Source organism: Thermobia domestica, chromosome 2 (genome assembly GCF_964235325.1).
Source record: "Thermobia domestica chromosome 2, izTheDome1.hap1.1, whole genome shotgun sequence".
In the NCBI taxonomy this organism is placed as follows: Eukaryota; Metazoa; Arthropoda; class Insecta; order Zygentoma; family Lepismatidae; genus Thermobia; species Thermobia domestica.
In genome coordinates, this window is record NC_137455.1 from 270,682,535 (window position 1) to 270,702,992 (window position 20,458).

The window sequence follows — 20,458 nt, forward strand, 5'->3', positions numbered from 1 at the left end:
TATTGTTTTCTATTTTCCTAAATTCATGCCAAATATTCTTGAAATGTTTATGCGTGATGTAGAGAGAGAGAGAGTACTTCTTTAAATGCATTCATGTAAATTGTATAAAATATAACCATTAATTACTATGGATGCATTTCTTGTAGTCTGTGAAAGAAAGTGTTTTCTTTCTTATTTTGTATATTTTAAATAACGAATATGCGCTCGTAAAGAATAAACTATTTTTATTTTAGTTTAGTCTTTGGATACTTTTGTTTCTTTGAATAAAGGATTAATTCCCTCTTGCTCAATCGCTGGTTACGGTTGTAGGAATCTTTTCTTAGCGGATTTACTGTTGTTTATCGTTATACACTTTATTGAAATATCATATTAATGTTTAAGTAACTTGTATGTTAGGGCCTCATTACTTATAATACGCGTCGTTGCGTTGCGATCCACAAATTTTGTGAAGACTGATACAAAATGAGGCCCTATGAGAATGGTGTTAATTTCTTTAATCATTCTTCACAATCTGATTGGCTTCAACATTATCTATTCAAATTAATGTAATGGTTTTCCTATGCGTTGTACTTCTGTAGAGTTCGATATCATAGAGGAGTTTATTAAAAGTTATTTTGCCGTTAAAGTGAATTGTCTTTTAATATAGTCTACCTTAAATTTTCGGCGTTTGTAGTTTTCTAACTAAAGTAATATATTGGCTAATTTGAAAACTATGTAGGACAAAATTTTCAGTGATTTGTTCTTGTTTCACTTGACTTTTATACACACGTATTTCGTGTACTATTTGTACCGTTAACTTTTGTCGTTTTTAGGTAGTTTTTTTTTTTTTTTTTTTAAATTCTTCATGTAGATAGCTGAGTCTTATTGAGCAATTCCTTCGCAGAACTTTACACACAACTGGTATCATTTTATTTTACTAAGGAAACATTATTAATGTGAGACATAAAGAAATTTTTAGATGTAGGCCGTAGTCTCTGTATATTTAAGGTATCATTACGATATTTTCCTGGTGAAGCTGAAGGCAAACTTCCAGTTCCAGTTAATTTCCCACATTATGGGGTTGAGACCTGAAATCTCCAACATAAACGCTAATGGTTCTTATACGTTCTCGTGTTCAACATTTTTTTGACATTATGAGAGTTGTATTATTATTGATAATGCAATTAGTCTTTGATAATGACACAATGACTTTTTTCTGAAGCAGAGCGTCACAGCTTGTTATGAACTAATGATAACCGTTGCTTTTATCAGATTCTTCAGTTTCTTCTCCCTTCCAGTATTCTATCAATTCTTCATGATCATTCACATTCGTTTATCATCGAGTCTTTTATTCTACGGTGGTAATAGTGGGACATTATTGTATGTCATTTTTGAAAATCAAGGTGTTCGTCATGAACAGAGATTAAATTCAGGGAGTCCCAAGAGAACTGAAACCTGTATCAATCTTGACTGAGATCCACGGTTCCCATTTAATCGTTCAGTTAAAACTAAACACACTCTCAGTAAAAATAAATAAAATAAAATAAAAAGTAAAAAAAAGAAAAAGGATTTTAAGATATTTTAAACAACATCATACACTTAATGGGATGTCAGTGTGTTTGAATTTGTTGCTTAGTTCTATTTGTTCCCCTCCGTATGTTCCAAATGTACAGTATTCATTTACTATTTAATTTATTATGGTCCATCACTGGGATAGGTTTACGTGATTTAAGCTATTCTGTCTCGTTGAGGTAACATTTGACCGAGAAATTCCTTTCACCCGTTTCAACTATCACATTGAATTTGATCGCTGGTCATGAACTTAAATGTTTGAGTCAGGGGCGTCATTTAGGGGGGCCAGGAGGGGCAATTGCCCCCCAAGAGTTATTCTTTAATCGAATGTCTACTAATATACTAGAACAAAACATGAAAGTCTTATGTTCGCGGTGCTCTTGCCCTTCTCAAGCGAAGTCTGAAATGACGGCCCTGGTTTGAGTACTACCAATCTTTTCGGCTGTAAGACTATCTTATGCATGAGAAATACTGAATACAAATAAAATAAATATTGTCTAACTTTACCTCTAGTGTAGGTCTATCTAGTAGTGCCAGGGTCACAAGCAGGGACGTTTGCAAGAGTCCTGGAGTCCAGGCCCTCCATGAAAATCCGATTGTTCTGTAAATTTAATATAATTTCAAGTTGTTATTTTAAACATTTTAATAAAAAAAAATCTCATATTGAATTTGGACTTGCCTCAAAAACTTTGGATGCGTTCCGAAATAAATTCCTCTGTACGTGGGTGTTCTCATTTGTGCAGGACATTGTTTTCATTAAGTTATATACAGAATTATATGTACGCCGTATTATGTTCTATTAGAGCAAAGAAACTTGGGCGAAGAAGAGAAAAATTTTAACACAGATATTAACTAGTTTTTATTGCTAACATTAAAAGAATGAACACTTCTACGAAGTCCTATAGCAGAGGGACACGCATGAGCGTCCCCAGTTTTTCGTAGCATGGGGCAAACGTTGTGCCTTTCTTTTGCACCTTTCTTTTCTGAGGGAATTTACACCGCTAACAAATTATAATTTAGTGCTGCAAGTTAAAGTAAGAAGCTAACTTAATGTCCTGATTGGTGCATAAAAGAATTAGAATATGTAAGTCATCTTGTGTTATAAAATTTTCATTTTCACCTACGTGATATTTCTGAGGAGCCGTCATGGCCTCCTTCCTACTTTTTAAAAATTATCTATGGTCTATTGAGGCTAAGGCTCAGGTCAGGATAAAAGAAGGGAATGAAGTGAAAAAAAATCGTTCAAATTTGTAATTGGCATTATTGGTAATTTGTATGGTAGTATTCTAGTACTCACGGCATAGTTTCAGCACAAAGAGGCATTCTTTTGATCACCTAATATCACATGGCATATCTAATTTTACAACAGAAATTGCAAAAGTCAGGAAAGAAAGAAAATATTGGGCAATTACATTTTAAAACCTATTGTTCGTGCTTGAAGACAATTTAAATTATATCATTTTACTTAAATCTCAGGCACAACGACTTAGAACAAAAAAAAAAAAAAAAAAAAAAAAGTTATTAAATGCAGTGGGGGAAAAATCAATGCGTCTCTTTATTCGGTTTAGTGTTTTTTCTAGACACTACCAACTTGTATTTTATAGATTTTTTGTCTGGAGTGAAATCTGTCGTTTTACGTCCCACTAATACGCCCTGTAAGTTAAAGGAGATAGATGGTTAATGAAAGTAAATGATTATAAAATAATTGGTGGAAGGATAAATGTGGAGAGGAAACAGGAGAACCGCGAGAAAACCCACGGACACAATGTTATTTACCATAAACTCACATGGATCAGAAATACGTATATATTATTGCAGTTTATCGGCGCAAATCTGTCTTCAATATTGGAGAAGGGGGGGGGGACAGACCGTTCCCATATTTTTTTTATTAGCGGCGTTAAAATATTTATGAAGTTGAAAAACAATGCTGTGGAGGATCAGGGGAGCAGAGTTGTCTTTAACGTTGGGAGGTGGACAGATTTGAGGCTTTCTGGGGAGGGGAGGGGAGATGAAACTCTTACAGTAGATGAATCTGATTTTTAAGATGAACTTGTATATTATACGGTAAGGGACATCAATTTCATCTCACTTTCCTTTGTTGCAGTCGGACACAAATCATTACATTTCTCCCCCCCCAAAAAAAACACATTTCAAATCGGATTATTGGGGGAACATGTGCCCTCATCGCTACGGGATTTGTGCCAGTGATGCAGTTAAAACAATACAACATTTTCTAGAATATGTGCTATATAAGTCATACCATGTGACGTCCTGGATACTCAGTGTTCCGCTAACCGGTCTCTGTTCAACACTCTTTTCCCGCTATGCTGATATGATTATTAGTTGGTAGACTGGAGTTCGATGCTTCTCTGCAGCTTTGAAGCTATAGAAGGCAAGACGTACTACTTAGAATGGGATCCGAATACCAGCGTTCGTATCCAAGGCAAATACCTTACCTGAAATAGTTCGCTGAAAGTTTTTACTTATGTATACACTGAATTGTTACTTTTTTGACTTATTGAAATGTATCTGCTTGTGCTCCAATATTTTAATCCTTAATCCAATATTGTATGAATTACATGTAAGTATAAATGAAACAACTTCTATTTGTCCCTTACGCAAGCCACTGAACAGATTTTAATATTTATTTATTTTTTGCATGAAAATATCCTTAGACTGGGGCAGGTTTTTATTACATCATTTTTATGATAATGGACCTTCGTCATGGCTAAGCAGCTAGCGTACGCGCCTTTGAGGTGAGAAACCCGTTTTCGATTCTCGGTGGGAGCTCATGTGATTCGGATTCCAAGTTAAGCTGTAGATTCACGTCTCATATGGCATCACTGCTTAAAAAAGACGCTAAACTAAAAATCAAATCAATGTATTGTACGATTACCGGTACATGGCCGTGACAATTCATCTATACTAACGTGTTAGTATCAAAATCCACAAGTACTAAAGAGATTTATGCAGTGCGTCATTATTTTAAAGTTTTAACGTTCGGCATGTATTGTATCGATATTGTAGAATGCACTCAAAATTAGTGTATAACTTACAAGGTGTAAATCACTTAAATTTGGCACTTAGAAATCACTGTTCACTGGAAATCAGTGTCTCATGCGCCAGCATTACAGACTAGTTAAGAGAGATGATTAATATTCAATTTAAAGTAGGCCTATGTTGTATTTTCTTGTTCTGGTATAGAGCGAGAATCGCACCAAATTGAAAGATGCTTGATCGCCGTGATCATATGCAACCCGCTGTCAACTGTGTCGTTTTGGTTGCCTATGCATCTGGTAACTTGCGTGAGCGGAAGTAATACCTAAAATTTCAGTTCCCGATTAATAATAATAATAATAATAATAATAATAATAATAATAATAATAATAATAATAATAATAATAATAATAATAATAATAATAATAATTTGTAGTAATAGTAGTAGTAGTGATGCCGAAAAGTATAAATATTTATTTTCAATTTAGTCTAAGGCTTTTATCACATTGTCGTTGACCGATTTCAATCGCAAGTAATAGGCACCATTGAGTAGCAGCGAAGAAAACGGCCGCATATTTTTCAGGAAAATTATTAAACACGCTTTTTAAGATAGGGTTAATTCTCATCTTCCTTCTCTTCAGCTACAAGTCATATGATCAATTCTCAACCCGAAAAGAAAATACACAGCAAATTTTATGAAATTTGCCGAACAAATATTTTTAGACGGGTGATTCAACCCTATGTTATTAGGGTTTTCGATTCCAAGGAATGGGCGGGTTGATTCCAGTTTACAATATCTTTCCAGCACTGTGACTGTGTGAGATGTGGATCTACAGGTACAGTTTAATATGAAGTTCCATTCACCGTAATGGGTTGAAATTTTAAGGCTCTTACACTAGGAATTGAACCAAAGATCCCGTGCATCAAAGCCACGCGCTAATCACTAGACCAGCAGATAGGGTTTAAAGAATGGGGATGATCAGAAAATGAAATAAAGTTTCTAATTTAACGTTCTACGAATGCGCTCTTTAAGGCAAAAATGAGTGATTAATGAAAGTGGGAGCTGATGAACAAATTCATGGAATGAGAATGTGGGAGGAAACGGAAGAATCTCAAAAACACTCACGAAACACGATGTTGTCTACCGCAAAATCACATGTTCTGTGATCAAACCAGGAACCGTTAGCACTAAAGGTGAGCCCTTTACCACTGAGTCACCATGCTCCCAGGTATGATTTGAAAAATCTCATACAATGTTACAATATATTGCGTCAGACTTTAATAAATTTTGTTAATTTTAACGTAGAATATTATTTTATTATCTTAGATTTCTTACGTAGAAAACTTCAAATTGGAAATGAATTTACTCCATTTATTATTATTAACAGATTCCAATTTTAAGTAATAAGATGAGTGGGAAAACTTACAGAAATATATGACACGTTCAGTGCACTAGGGAATCTAGTAATTTTTTTAAAGTACATTTTGGACATGTCCATTTTTAAGGTCCATATATCTGAAGTTCCTTTAAGGGCAGGAAAAATTCATGTCCAGATATTGTAAACAACTCTTATGATACGTACATAAACAATGTTGACTTTTCCAAGTATTTCAGCGTTCTGTGTACAAACTTTGTCTGATTTTCTTTTTTTTCAAAATTTTGGTAATGGGACTTGATTTCTTTATGCTCGGAACGCTTCATATGCGTATTGCATCAAATTCGAATGACTTTTACGAAAAGCAACGTGTTAAATGTAACGTCTTTTACTAATTAACTCCTTCATTTCTTAACATTGTACATCTTTCCTGGTCTGAGAGAGAACATACAACCAGGAGCAGATTAAGGGCGGAGCCAATGGAGCTCTGGCTCCAAGGCCTCCAGGCTCATGAGGCCCCCCAAAATCCCTCTCTTTAATACTAAAATATAGCAATCAACTTATTATATTATAGATTTCAGATTCATGCTAATTTTTTCCTGCTCGCTACGCTCGCGATATTCCTAGGGTTAAAGTCTTCTTCCACTAGCGTCTTCATGATACGTATTTTGTGAGGGAGTGAGCTATTTTGTGCCTCTATTACAAACCAAATTATTACTGTAGCTTCCAAATAATTCAATTCCTTTGAAATATCTAAGTCATTACTTAGAGCAAATCTAAGAGGTTTTCCAAATCTCCTTTACTATATTAGTGTTTTTACAAGGACTGATGACCATTTGGCTTCTATTTGGCATTTTTGTGTTAAACTGCATTATATGGGCATTTAACTGTTAATAATGAATGTAATTAAACTAATTATTGTAAACTTGGAGCACATTAAAATATTAATACAATATTCTTGGTATTTCGATAAGTCTATGAGGCTGTGGAAGGCAGCAAAGAAAATTTTTGCGCTGGAATTATTCGTAACATAAGGCCCCCTTGAAATAGTCGGCTCCAGGGCCCCAAAAGCCTTAATTCGCCCCTGCATACAACAGTTTTATTATTATAATTAAATAACTTTTACGAAAGTCATCGTGGAAAAGACTAACTCACATACATACAGAAATGGACGTTGAGTTGAATGGTAGAAGTTTTCTCACGCGTACTTCAGCATTTTGTAACTTTTTAAATACACTATCAATAACTTAACAACATTATGCAAGTAAATAATTCAAGTTAAATCGTTGTCGTTTAATAGAGTTTTCAGAATTTAATTTAACCCACTCCGGGTTTTGTACGCAAAGTAGGTCAAGTTAAATCTTGCAAACTCTAGTAAGGGGCCGTTCACATATTACGTAACGCTATTTTTGACCAATTTTTACCCCTTCCCTCCCCCTTGTCACACTTGATATCGCAAAGCCGAACCCCTCATCCCTTTGTTACATAAAACTTTTTGAATTTTGTTTCTCCACCAATTTTGCTTATTTTGGTGTTATTACAATAAAGAAAAGTATTTTTAATGGTAGTTTATAAAATGTTTATATTCTGAATATGTTTGTAGTGTTTTTCGGCAGCAGATCAAAGTATTAGAAAATGGTAGAACTGTAATAATATAAGATTGTTTAGCTCCTCAAGGTTGTTTAATTAACTAGTCCTAATTCTGCAAAACTGCATACTGTCGTTTTCCCAAGGAGATCTCACCCATTCTTTTAGGTCACTGATGATGGTAAGGAGAAAATACTACCGGAAGATGTAGGTGAAACAGGATCTAAAGAACTGACATCGATCTCTTTTTCGTGGATCCATGATGCTTCGTGCATTTGAAGTTCGCCAGTCTCGACGAAGCAAAGTTCTCTTCCTCGTCGACAACACATTCAAGTGATTGCATACGTGAAGCAGCAGAGACATCTCATTTGTGAACAAGCTTTCTAGCATCATCTTTGAACTTCAGTTTACCTCTTTTTAAATTCTTCTTGTCCTAAATTAGTGCGAGAATGCGAAGTAATTATTTCTTCAGAAATATTCAAATCCAAGAATAAAATAGCACGAAATGAATATCCGACGAATTAGGTTCTTAATATCTTATTTTGGGCCGCAAATCGTGGATCCTTGCGTCGCAGATAATATTATTTCACGAAAAAGAGTTTCGTCTATTTCACATGCGAAACTCCTTAGAAGAAAAGAGTGGATAATTAGTAAAATCAAACGTTTTAAAAAATATTCTCGGAAATATCGATACGAATGGGAACGGAGGGTAATTTTCAAGCGGTTCTTCCGATCACAAACAACTCCAGAAAAACGTGTGCCGTAAATGCAATGCTGCGATACCACAAACAGTTTTTTATGTTATTGTAATACACACAGGGTTCGTCACCAGTCATACTGGTGTCTAGCGCGTCTTGGAATACCTTCTGTATGATTATTTTATATATACGTGTAATTTGCAATTTTCCAAAACAACAGGAATATTTATTTATTTCTCATTTCTCTCTCTCTCTCTCTCTCTCTCTCTCTCTCTCTCTCTCTATATATATATATATATATATATATATATATATATATATATATGTATATATATATATATATATATATATATATATATATATATATATATATATATATATATATAAGTGAAAGTGGCTATGTTTGAAACTTAATAACTCTTGAACCACCCGACAAATCTGAAATTTTCAACATAGATGACGTTCGGGCCTAGGATGGGTTTTATCAATAAAAGTGCAACTTGGAGGAATCCATAGTTTCCGGAGATGGTAAGATGGGTAGTGACATTTTCGATGCCGTTTGAATCCAATTTCAGCCCTAGAATTTGGGGACGGGGATATATATACTGTATATATATATATATATATATATATATATATATATATATATGATCCAAAATGGCCGATATTAGTGTCGAATTCATTGTTTTCGGAGTCTCTGAGATGAACAGTGACACTTCCGATGCCGTTTAAATCCAAGTTCAACCCCATTAGTACTCCTAAGGGGGATAGTGACATGTTAAAATAAGTGAAAATGACCGATATTAGTACCGAATTCATAATTTTTGTGGTCCCTAAGTTGATTTGTGAGTTTTAGTACCCATTATGTTCAAAACGAAACATATTCTTCTAACATATTTTTATAGAAAAGAAAAGAACTGAATGAAATTGTTTCTTTAAAAGATTGCATATAAATCTGAAGATAAAAATAAAAAATCAGCAAGAAATGCGTTACGTAACGAAGATGTAAACGTTTTCCTCCCCCTTGTCACACTTCGTAACGCAAGGCCGAACCCCCTCCTCCCTTTGCCGCGTTACGTAGTATGTGGACGACTCCTAAACGAAGGGAAAGGTCAATTTAGTTACATCATTTCTCTTCGAAACTAATGTACAAAAGGTTAAATGTAAAAAATGTAAAAATCTATGTAGGTAGTCGTCGTGTTAACATTTATGTAACTTACAACCACCCACATTTACGACCAGTTGTACATTTTAGAGTAGTTGATTATTATTATTATCAACAACCTATAATAACAAGAACAGTAATAAAAATAAAAATAATGTAATAATAATAGTAGATACCACCAATAGAGAAATAACTACTGTTACGATGATTATTATAGAATTACTGTCAAATGCCCTCACATGTTACTGTGGGGAATATTTTGCGTTCTTTCTTCGACACTTTTTATATACTGTAGAATTTATCTGAACTGGAAGTCTTCAGAAAATTCGATCGTCTCGTATGCGCATCGTATGGAAGCTTTACCAGTTTTTCTTTATTCTAGATCAAACATCTAAAAACTTTGAAACACGTGTTTAATTATTTTAGATGGGAAGTTTAGAAACCAAATTTTATGTCTCTAACCTTAAGAAATTCCGAGATGTGAATATCTTATTATTCTGTAATTGCTATCTCCATAGCTTTTTCTTCTCTCCTCTTTCAATTTCTTCTTGGACAAATATAAAAGAAACGATAAAAACATGTTTTTAATTGAATCGATGATTGTAGAAAGGATCTAAGTAATATTTTTCTGAAATTTGATTTCTCTAGGGATATACACAACTTTGCATATAGGAAGGGCAAATGTAGATTGTTGACCATTGCAACACATTAAGCGGTGTAAATGCAATATTGAACTATACGTCGAAGCTAAGAAAAGTCTGCAGTCCTGGATTTAAACAGCTTTAGTATCTCAGAGGTACACAAAATGGACTTAGCTCCTTTCTGCAATCACCAATTCAATTATTTTAAATGAAGGATACAAACACCAAATTCCATGCATCTAATCTAAGGAATTCCGAGATATGGATCTCTTGTAAATAATGAAATCTTGCAGTTTAATATTCCTCAAATTGTTCCCTTTAGGCTAAGGGAGACGGGTGATTAACACGAGTCAATGATTATGGAAGAATTTGTGGGATGAGAATGTAGAAGAAAACGACAGTACCCGAGGAAACCCACTGAACCACCATTCCCCCATGTTTTATTATAATAATTTCAATTCTCATCCCTCTTTCTTTCCTCACATCTTTTCCAGGAAAAATATTTAAAAGAAAACACTGTATTACATGTTTAAGTTTTTTAACTAAAAAGTCCAAATACCAAATTTCGTGCTTCTGATGTTGAGATATTCCGAGATATGATCATCTTATTATAATAATTGTAATCCTACCCTTTTTTAATGCTCACCCTACTTTCTTTTGAATGAGAGGTTCAAATATCAGATTGTTCTTAACCTAAGAGATTCGGAGATGATAACAATTGCCACCCATATTTCCCCCATTTCTTGTTGAATTTCCATAAATCCTTTTGTACTGGCAACTTACGTCACAAATCCTATACTGTTCGAATTTCAAGTCATCCTAAGGGGTTTGGTCTGGGCGTTGATCAGTTTGCTAATCTGTCTTCCAGGAGTTCTTCGCTTATATAGAGAGATGAACAATTTTGTACATGAAAATAGCAAATCTAACATTGTAACGCAGCGTAAATCGTATGCCCGATTGATCAAAGTGGAATTGTATATTATACTAGAAGTAGGATTAGGATTGGCAATTAGATTTCTAGGCTTTCAGCAGCTATGACTATGTTAGCCCGTCACTTATAAGGGATGACATCCATCGATGATCACACTGCCCGGGGAAATAGGGATGAAAGAAAGAAATGCGGGAGGAAAGAAGCACCCTGGGATCATTTTGTTAGGTACTACCCCGGCATTTGCCTGGTACAAATGAGGAAAACGCAAGATAAACCTCAGTGAGGATGACTGGCCTGAGAAAGCTGTTACATTTTTCCGACTGAGTGTCCACACCGAGAGTCGAACCCAGGACCGCTCGCAGCAAAATCTACTGAAAGTAGGCTACCACCTGATCGACTTGTGATTAATTCGATGCAACCGCACAGTCGGAACCGAAGTTGCTCGTAAATAATCGAATACTTATTGTAAATGAATAACTACCTCTCGTGTTGTATGGAGGGAAAAGTTGTTTTTTAACTTCAAAATTGAATAGACACTGAAGATATCCGAAAACAAAGGTTTCAAATAAATATTTAGTGTGAAAAGAAATAAACTAATAAATGAATTTAGAAAGTTAAGTTAATGTGAAAATTTACAAGAGCTATAGGTGAATGAGTATCGTGGAAGTATTTAAGTTAAGGTGTTTAAGGTGGTCAGAACATGTTCAGTTCATGGGTTCATGAGGATTGTGCACAATGTGCGCAGATTCTTACTCAGAAAAGTATAATAAAAATATTATTTATATTTTACAATGTAATGCAACAATTACCCAATTAGATTATGAAATGCGGGATCTGTTATAAAAGTGGGATCCAGCGAGTCCTCAACCTGAAACCATGCATATATAAAGGAGAAGGGAATGCTTCAGCCATAAAGGTAGGGTGTATCCACATTAGTATACTATGTAAGCTGTTATTACAATTATTATTAGCTTTGAACCATACTACGAATATACAACTTTCTTAGTTTCGTTGGGTGGCTATACCTACGACGATCCCCTTCGAATCTATTATAATTTTTGCAAATTGATCTATTGCGCATGTTTTTCATTATACCTAAATATAAATACCATTGAATTGAATAATGCCCCAAAATCTTAAAATATGCGAGTGTGCTTTAATTGATTACAAATTAAAAATAGATAGATCTGCTAAATAAAACGCTAATCATTAAATGACATAGCACTGTTGGCAACAATAAGTCGCAACGTCTAGATTTAAATGTCCCTATTTTTTTATCGAAAAGTTCCAACAACAGGGGATTTAATTAAATATTAATACTGCATATGTGTTCATGCATCATAAATGTCCGTATGTACAGTCAGCGACAAAAGTTGTTTCCGTTTGATGAAATTAATTTCGTAATTAACTTCATAATGGAATGACAATTTGAGTACAGTTTTCAGTAAATTAAAAAAATGTAATTTTCTGTACGTTCCAGCAATACCGCCGTTGTACGTTCCAGCTCTACCACCGTTATTTCCAAAATAAATTTGACCATACGGAAAGAACTTCTGTCGCTGACTGTACATAACTTTGCTTTATAATATGCACATTTTACTCACCAGAAATACTCTAACCATGGCGATATTGTTTCCTATCAAAATGTGTTAATACATTCCAAAGCACTATTGTATTCTAGGTTAGAATCTTGTGAAGCAGAAACAAACCTTTACAATACTTTGGTTGTGTAGAGATACTTATGTACTGCTCCGTTACGTTAATCAGTAGATCCACGTCTCATATAGCCTCGCTGCTGAACGGGATGTTAAACTCAAAATCAACTCAACATTCAGAGTTGTACTGTCTATTTCTCGTACTGTCAGGAAATAATTTATAACTAAAACTGAAACAAAACTCAAATGCTACGGTACGTTTCTTTCCCGAAGTAAGAATCTGGATCGGTTGACACTAGAATTGGTAACGCAGGCTAAAATCACAATTTGAAATGAAATCTTTGAGGTTTACGTCCGACGCTTATGCCGGGTAGGCTAAACGAGACGGTGATGATGAGTAATGAATGAAATGGTGGAATGAAGAAAGTGGGAGGAAACGGGAGAACCCCGAGGAAACCCATGCACATGGTATTTACCAGAAAGTTCACTTGGCGTGGGTTGGGATTGAACCCGGGACCACAGCACCAGAGGTGAACGCTCTACCACTGAGCCACCGCGGCCCCAAATCACAATTTGGTTAGAATAGTGTGAAGCACAGTAACATTGACCTATTAATATTACCAGTACGACGGCTAGTTGCACTTAATTTTCCTTCATTAGGATTTTTTAAAAAGGAAAACTCATGTTTCCTATTAATTTACGAAATCTGTCCCTGTTATTAGAAGAACTGTCTAAATGTTCCTACTTTTATGAACATGTTCCTACAGTTGGCAACATTGTGTCATTGTGCTTAGTGTAACGACCGCTGATTTTTTTTTTTTTTAATAATTCAATTGTGGTCAATTGACAATGAAATCAATAGGCAGGGACGTTATTTGGGAAGGGCTTCAAGGGGCAATTCTATCCCCCTCTGAGTTTGAAAAATATATAATAATCAATTGTATACTAATATACTAAGGAAAAAATCGAAATTCTTATATGCAAAGAGAATCTTGACCCCCTCTCTCTAGCAAACTCTGAAATGGCGCTCGAAGTTGCAAAACAAAGAGAAAATGTATTATTGCGGACGAAGAGAAAGAAGGAACATGGGCAGTAATTTTTAATTTATAGTTTAACTGAGTGACGGCCAAATGACGGTCCCCTGTATGTTTCATCCAGTCCATGAATAAAACTGGATAATTTGTTCCTTCTTAAGCTCCATGCGTAACAGGAAAGTGTAGACTGGCTATCATAATATACTCGAACCGATATTTGATTTTTAAATATGAAATATTTCCTTTAGACTATCTCCGTAGCCTATAGTACCCATGTGCTTTGACGTAGATAGCAGTGAATTAAGTAGTTTAAATTAGTTGGATGGGCGTTAAGAACTTGGATCATCGCTAAGGTCAGAGTTTTCCCTATGAAACATGTCAAACCATTTTTGGGTAGCCCTTTCGGCAATAACACAATCACCATATATTGCACAGATTTGTCTGGATGCCTTTGAGGCACTAGAATTTTTGATGAACTCGTTTAGGAAGACATGTTGGAAATGACCATTCCTTTTAGCTTGACATTCTATACATTAGACTCTGAAAAATAATAATTAATAAGCAGCAGAAAAAACAAAAACACAAACACAGTCGTATACTGATAACAGACACATTTTTTTATATCCATTAATACAATCTGGCAAAAAAAAAAAAAAAAAAAAAAAAAACAGGTAAAAATTAACAGCTTGAATTAACGAATTGACTCAATACATTAAATTCGGGAAAATTTAGGCAATAATTATAAAACTATACTAGAAGCAAATCGTAAAGCAACAGTCCTTGGAAAACCACAAGCCTCCAGCCGGCTGTGATACTCGTTACTTTGTGATGATGTGTGGTCAGCACATCTGCTGCCCTCGCTCTTAATGGTGGCTTTCTAGACCGGAGTTCGTTACGTCTTTCTTTCAAGTAGCTCTCCAATTCTCCTCACAACGCTGGATGGATGCCACAATGTCAACACAATCTGAGGAGTACGTACGGATCCGGCACTGCTTGACTTCGTTTATCTCGTAACAAACGATATTTCAGGCGTTGCTAAGACGTTGGCACAGGATAGAGTAGATATATGTAGAGTATAAACTAGCGTGATAAGAAATGCGACATAAAGACATGTTGAATTTCTGTTTATCTTTTTGTGTATGGAGATTTGATACATGCAAAATATCTTCTGTTGACTATATCATGTTAGGTTGCAATGATGGGTCATTTCGAAGTATAATCTATATTTTCAGCAGATGGACATGGACACATGACTTTATAGCTTAACACGGGATTGAAACAAGATGAGTTCTTTCTTGTAATCGAACCTGAAACCCTTGTCGAAGGCAGTGGCGGCTCTAGAGTTCTGTAACCGGGAAATCACATCTGCAATAGCGGTGAAATTAAGTTTTCACCCCATTTCCTCACCGTCTCAAAATAATTCTCTGGTTTTGGAGCCTCCAGTGATGTTTTACTTCGAAGGTCTCTTAAGTTCTGATATTAGGCACAAATGTTACAGGAAAGAATTCCAATATATATATCTCTTACATACAGAAATATTTAATTTAACATTCCATACTTTATTTACCATACATAATTCAAGTTTTCAAATAATGAAAAACAATTGATGTTGCCAACATTATTCAACCTATTTCTTTAATTGAATTTTCTCAATCAATTCTGTAAATGCAATGAAAGTTCTAATTGTATGTCTCACAGTACTGCCCTTTAGACTAAAACAGACGGATTAGCTAATGAAAATGAATTATAAAGTAATGGGTGGAATGAGAATGTAAGAGGAAACCGGAGAATTTGGAGAAAATCCATGGATACGATGTGCCCACCACAAACTTATGTGGCAGGGATCACACCAGGACCTCTCGCACCAGAGATGAGCGCTGTACTACAGTCATCGTGCCCTCCTCTCAATCGATTCTGTAATAATCATTCCGTTACATATCCGTTAACATAATACTTAAAAGTGTAATTTGCTACAAAAAATAAGTAATAGTGAAAAGCTAACTACTTTCGTTTATATATATATTCCTTAAATAGAGACACGATAATAATTCCATAATACATTGAAACGGGTATGCATTTAATTTCGATCGTTTCTAAAGCAACTGAATAGCAGATTCGACTATTCATTATCAGCACCAAGACGTAGACCGATTGTTTAATGTAGACTCTGAATCACACATGTTCCTATCGAATATCGACCAGTGGTATCCATTGCCGAAGTCACGTTTGCAAACCATTAAAAGCACGAGGAAGCTTCTATATGTAGTTGAAGTTCCGCAAATCTACCGAGGATTGAATTTACTGAACTCCCGTGATTGTTGTCCACCTTAAGTCTACACTACATGATTTGATAGTTGGCTATTCTCTTCTTATTGTTATTTTATAATTTTGCATTACAAGTGTAACACTTACATACTTATCTCTGGCTTCACATGTTTGCTTCCTGTAAAATTTCAGTGGTAAATCAATTTAAAATGTAATTCAACAATTATCATTCGCTCCCTAAATATTAAAAAAAAAAAAAATGTTATGTAAAGACACACCGGATGTTATTAAATTCTAAAATAGTAAATCACACTAAGAAAGAATTAGTTTTTTTTCTTCATAATAATTTGAATATAAGTGGCACAATCAAACAGTGATTCGAAATTATACTTTGGATTATTTTCCTCTTTGCTACAGCTACCAGCAAAAGTATCCCCCCCCTAAGTGCTCTAATTCCATTACAGATAATTTGCAGTTTGTTAAACGCCCGGGGAGAAGCAATCCAACTTACATGTAACTTTTCTCGGCACTGACAGCAGTTTGTACCACTGAGTCAGATCTTTATGCAAGTAAAATTGTGAGTAGATGACCCACAAAACATTTCTCCATTCTGAGATGAGTCTCTTTGGTTCAGAGCGTGTTGTCCAATGAACATAATATATTTATCTCAATATTGCTGAGTAAGCAATGTATTATTTCATTATATACTGTATGTTCAAAGAAATAAAAAAAATGACCACGCATGAATCAGGAAATGCTTGAAAGTAAGTGAAAATATCAAATCAAGAACAACAGCTGGAAATGAGTTTGTAAACCATTGTTTCCAGTGACAGAACGTCTCTAATTCTCCTCATTACAACATCTTTTTCTTTCTGGAGAAATTTTGCTTTTCACATTGAGTGTGTATTGAAATTGAAAATGAAAAATTTGAAAAGCTTGAACCTGGGTCCGCCGAATAGAAGTTCAATGCCTTAACCACTTACCTACTGCGTCACATCAAGTTCCACTCAAACTATTAGCTAGTTAAGATCGTTGTATGCAAGACTATACTCAAGATAGTAATGATCGTATAAGGAGACGTTCTTATGTGAGTGTCACAATGACTTACTCGAGATTTCCTTCTGTAACTCACAAACAAGTTATATAGACCTTCATTAATAAGGAAAATATCACAAAACGTTCTTCAAGTTGAGGCTACTTCATCATTTTTAATGATGGTCCCAATTTACATTACTATTCTTCCTCACTCTAACTTCTAACTTCCAAAGAAGAAAAGACGGCAGGCATTATTTTCACATTCTTTGAATTGTATCAACACGTGTAGAAATAGAACGTTCTATTTGTATCTTCCGTAACTACTAGTTTATTTTCTTATCTTTGTATGAGGACTTTGTGACAGATTACTGACAATTGTGAGCTGAAGCCCATTGGAGGTTCGGATCCTCTGAAGAACAAGGTCGTAATTTTAACTGTCCTCGATATTTCTGTGATGGTATACCTGTCGTGTTTTGAATATGTCGAAATGACGTGAGGTGCCACTGGAGAACAATACCACGGTTGGGGCGAATTAAAAAGAAAGGAAGAAGATTGGCAAAGCATGAAACTCGTATGAGAGAGACCTGTGTTCGAATCCCGTCGTGGCATTTTTTTCTTAATTGGAAAGTTTTGTTGCGTAATTGGTATTGTAATTATGTTATTTCTTTATTATTATTATTATTATTATTATTATTATTATTATTATTATTATTATTATTATTATTATTATTATTATTATTATTATTTTAATTACTTTTGCTTGTAGCCAACTTTGTGCGATGGTCTCTCTCTTTAGACTTTTGTTTGTAAACTTTCCTCTTTCGTTTACCATCTACTTCCAGTTTAAACGTTCGAGCTATATCTTGATTATTGGATGAAGCAGAAGACGTTCCTGATTCAACTTTGGATGCTTCTGCATCATCCTCTACTAACACTCTTGCAGATAGTACGTCATTATTTTCGTTAACTAGCTCTTGATAATGTGAAGTATCTAACGTAATACTTGAAATAAATCTTGAATATTATTTTGTTCCAATGTTGCTGAATTCTTTACGTCTTCGTGAGTTCTTTTTAGATCATCTTGAACAACTTCAAGATCCAAATCTTGAAATTAAAGTTTTTTAATCTCCTCTTCTGTAGATTCAACAACACAGGCTTTGGCGAAATTATGTAAACGTACATTTGAAACGTCTCTTTCTAAACGCTGGGCATTTTTCCTTGTCGTGTCTTCGCAAGCAGCTTCGGCACAGCAATTTCATATCCTCATATTTATAATGGTAATCTGAAGATGATGTATATGTTGGTGAACGACTAATGCTTCTAGACCAACTATCCTTGTTATTAGTATATGTAGATCTTCCTTGCAGATTTCTACTCCTGCCGGTCCATCTAGGTTCTACTACATTAATGTCGTGTGTCATCTGGTCTGCCAAACTATTAAATATGGACATCTGCTCTTCTGTGTTTTCAACTGCTGTCACTATGTCAATTACTTGCTGAAATGTAAGTTTGCTGGAAGTTAATATTTGTCTTCTGGTGGTATTGCTTTTCATACCGAACACAAATTGATCTCGTAAAGAATGATCCAGACAAGTATTGAAATTGCAATATGCAGCCTGATTCTTTAACGTTAATACAACGTGTGCTACATACTGATAAGGTCCTGCCGAATATTGTGGAATTTAAAACGTTCTGCTAATTCATTTGTTTGTACACCGTAGTGTGATAACACCAATTCCTTCAACTCCGAGTACGACCTCTGACACGGGAAGTCCCATAATTTGTCGCCCAAATCTGATTGCCACATAGCACATATGATAGCACCACACCACATAGCACATAGCATATATGAGCATCATGAGAAATGAACATGAGCCAATGTTAGGATGTTTAATACTAACATTGGCGCAGTCGTATTTAAGAACATTACCCTTTTAAATAAATACAAAGGCTTTATTTAGTAATTTTGAGCCCTTTGACGTGGAAACAGAACGCATATAAGTTTTGAGCAAGTAGCTTTATCTTTGGCTTTCCTAGAAGACAGAAAATTTTCTACATTTTTTATCGGTGATGGATATGAAAGCATATGGAGAGCTAAGGAATGTATGTACACCAGCAAGACCAGCTTACCCGGAAAGGTACCACAAGTTATCGCTCAAATCTGATTGCCACATAGCACATCTGAGAGAATATCATGAGAAATGAAAATCAGAAAAATTAAAGTGCTATGGACCAGAAGGCTAGGATCTACGGGGCTTCAAAAGTTGAATATCGAAAAAATTATATAATGGAATTATGTATGTTTAAAGTAAATATCTTGAAAACCGTCTAAGCAATCAGAACAAAAGTTGCACAATACAATAAGAACAGAATGCCGTATCGAAAAATCGCAGTGTTGCCAACTCAACATAAAATATTTTGTTTGAAATAACATCATATAAAAGTGTGCACAGATTTAAAATGCACTATTATTACTAAACCTGACAGTGAAGTGTAGTGGTATAGTGTTGCACACTGTTGGAGCTACGTGTGCTGAAAATATTTAATATAGAAGTCTGATATATGGCGACAGATGATAATAAAGGAATTGAGGGTTTTGCATTATACTTCTGTAGCCCCGGTGAATAAGCAGAAAACTCGCGAAAACAAAATGATACCCTCAAGGACAGAAACACGTGTTTTCTAATTCTGTAAACTGGTTCTCCAGTTTATCTTATCAATATTAGGAAGAGTACTTTCTTGGTTTATGTCTTTTGTGTTAAGTGACATATTCTTTTACTTCCTCTTCTACATACCATATGATTGTGTTTATGTGAATATTAGCGTATTCACATTGGAAATATAATTATGTTATTACTACCTCATTTTGTTTAGTCGGCCCGTATAGTCATGTGGTCTAGAAGGCTAGACAACCGACATATTAGGGATCGCGGGTTCCAATCCCACCTCGGACATGTTTTTATTGTACTTTTCACCTTATATTTGATTGTTATCATTCTCTATCATAGTATTTCGAATCCCACTTTACACTATAGGTTCCGTCCTATAATAACTTCGGAGCTGACACAGGACGTAAAAATGACATCACTCAATTTCGTTTTTCAAATGCATCAATATTGCGTAACACTGACAATTTGCTGTTTTACTATCGGTGTTATGCATTTGAACTAAATTCATAGTATGAGACCCACATTCCTTTGTTTCCATTTGTTGCCACATATCAGACTTCTCTATTGTACATTTTCCGCACACATAGCTCTAACAGTGTGCAACACTGTACCACTACACTGCACTGTTAGGTTTAGTGATAATAGTGCATTTTAAATATGTGCACACTTGTATGTGGTGCTATTTCAAACAAGATATTTTACGTTCAATTGGTAACACTGCTTCACCTATGGCAACAATGTTTGTAGTTTTTGATAGGGCATTTTGTTTTCATTATATTGTGCAACTTTTGTTTTGATTGCTTTAATGTTTTTCAAGATATTTACTTTAAACGTACATAATTCCATGATACAAT

General features: G+C 34.8%; 1 protein-coding gene across 1 annotated transcript in view; it reads left to right on the forward strand.

Annotated features, from left to right (window-relative positions):
* Positions 1 to 20,458, forward strand: part of Myo95E (Myosin 95E) — a 1,268,077-nt gene that overhangs the window by 702 nt on the left and 1,246,917 nt on the right. The gene's annotated exons all lie outside the window — the stretch shown is intronic.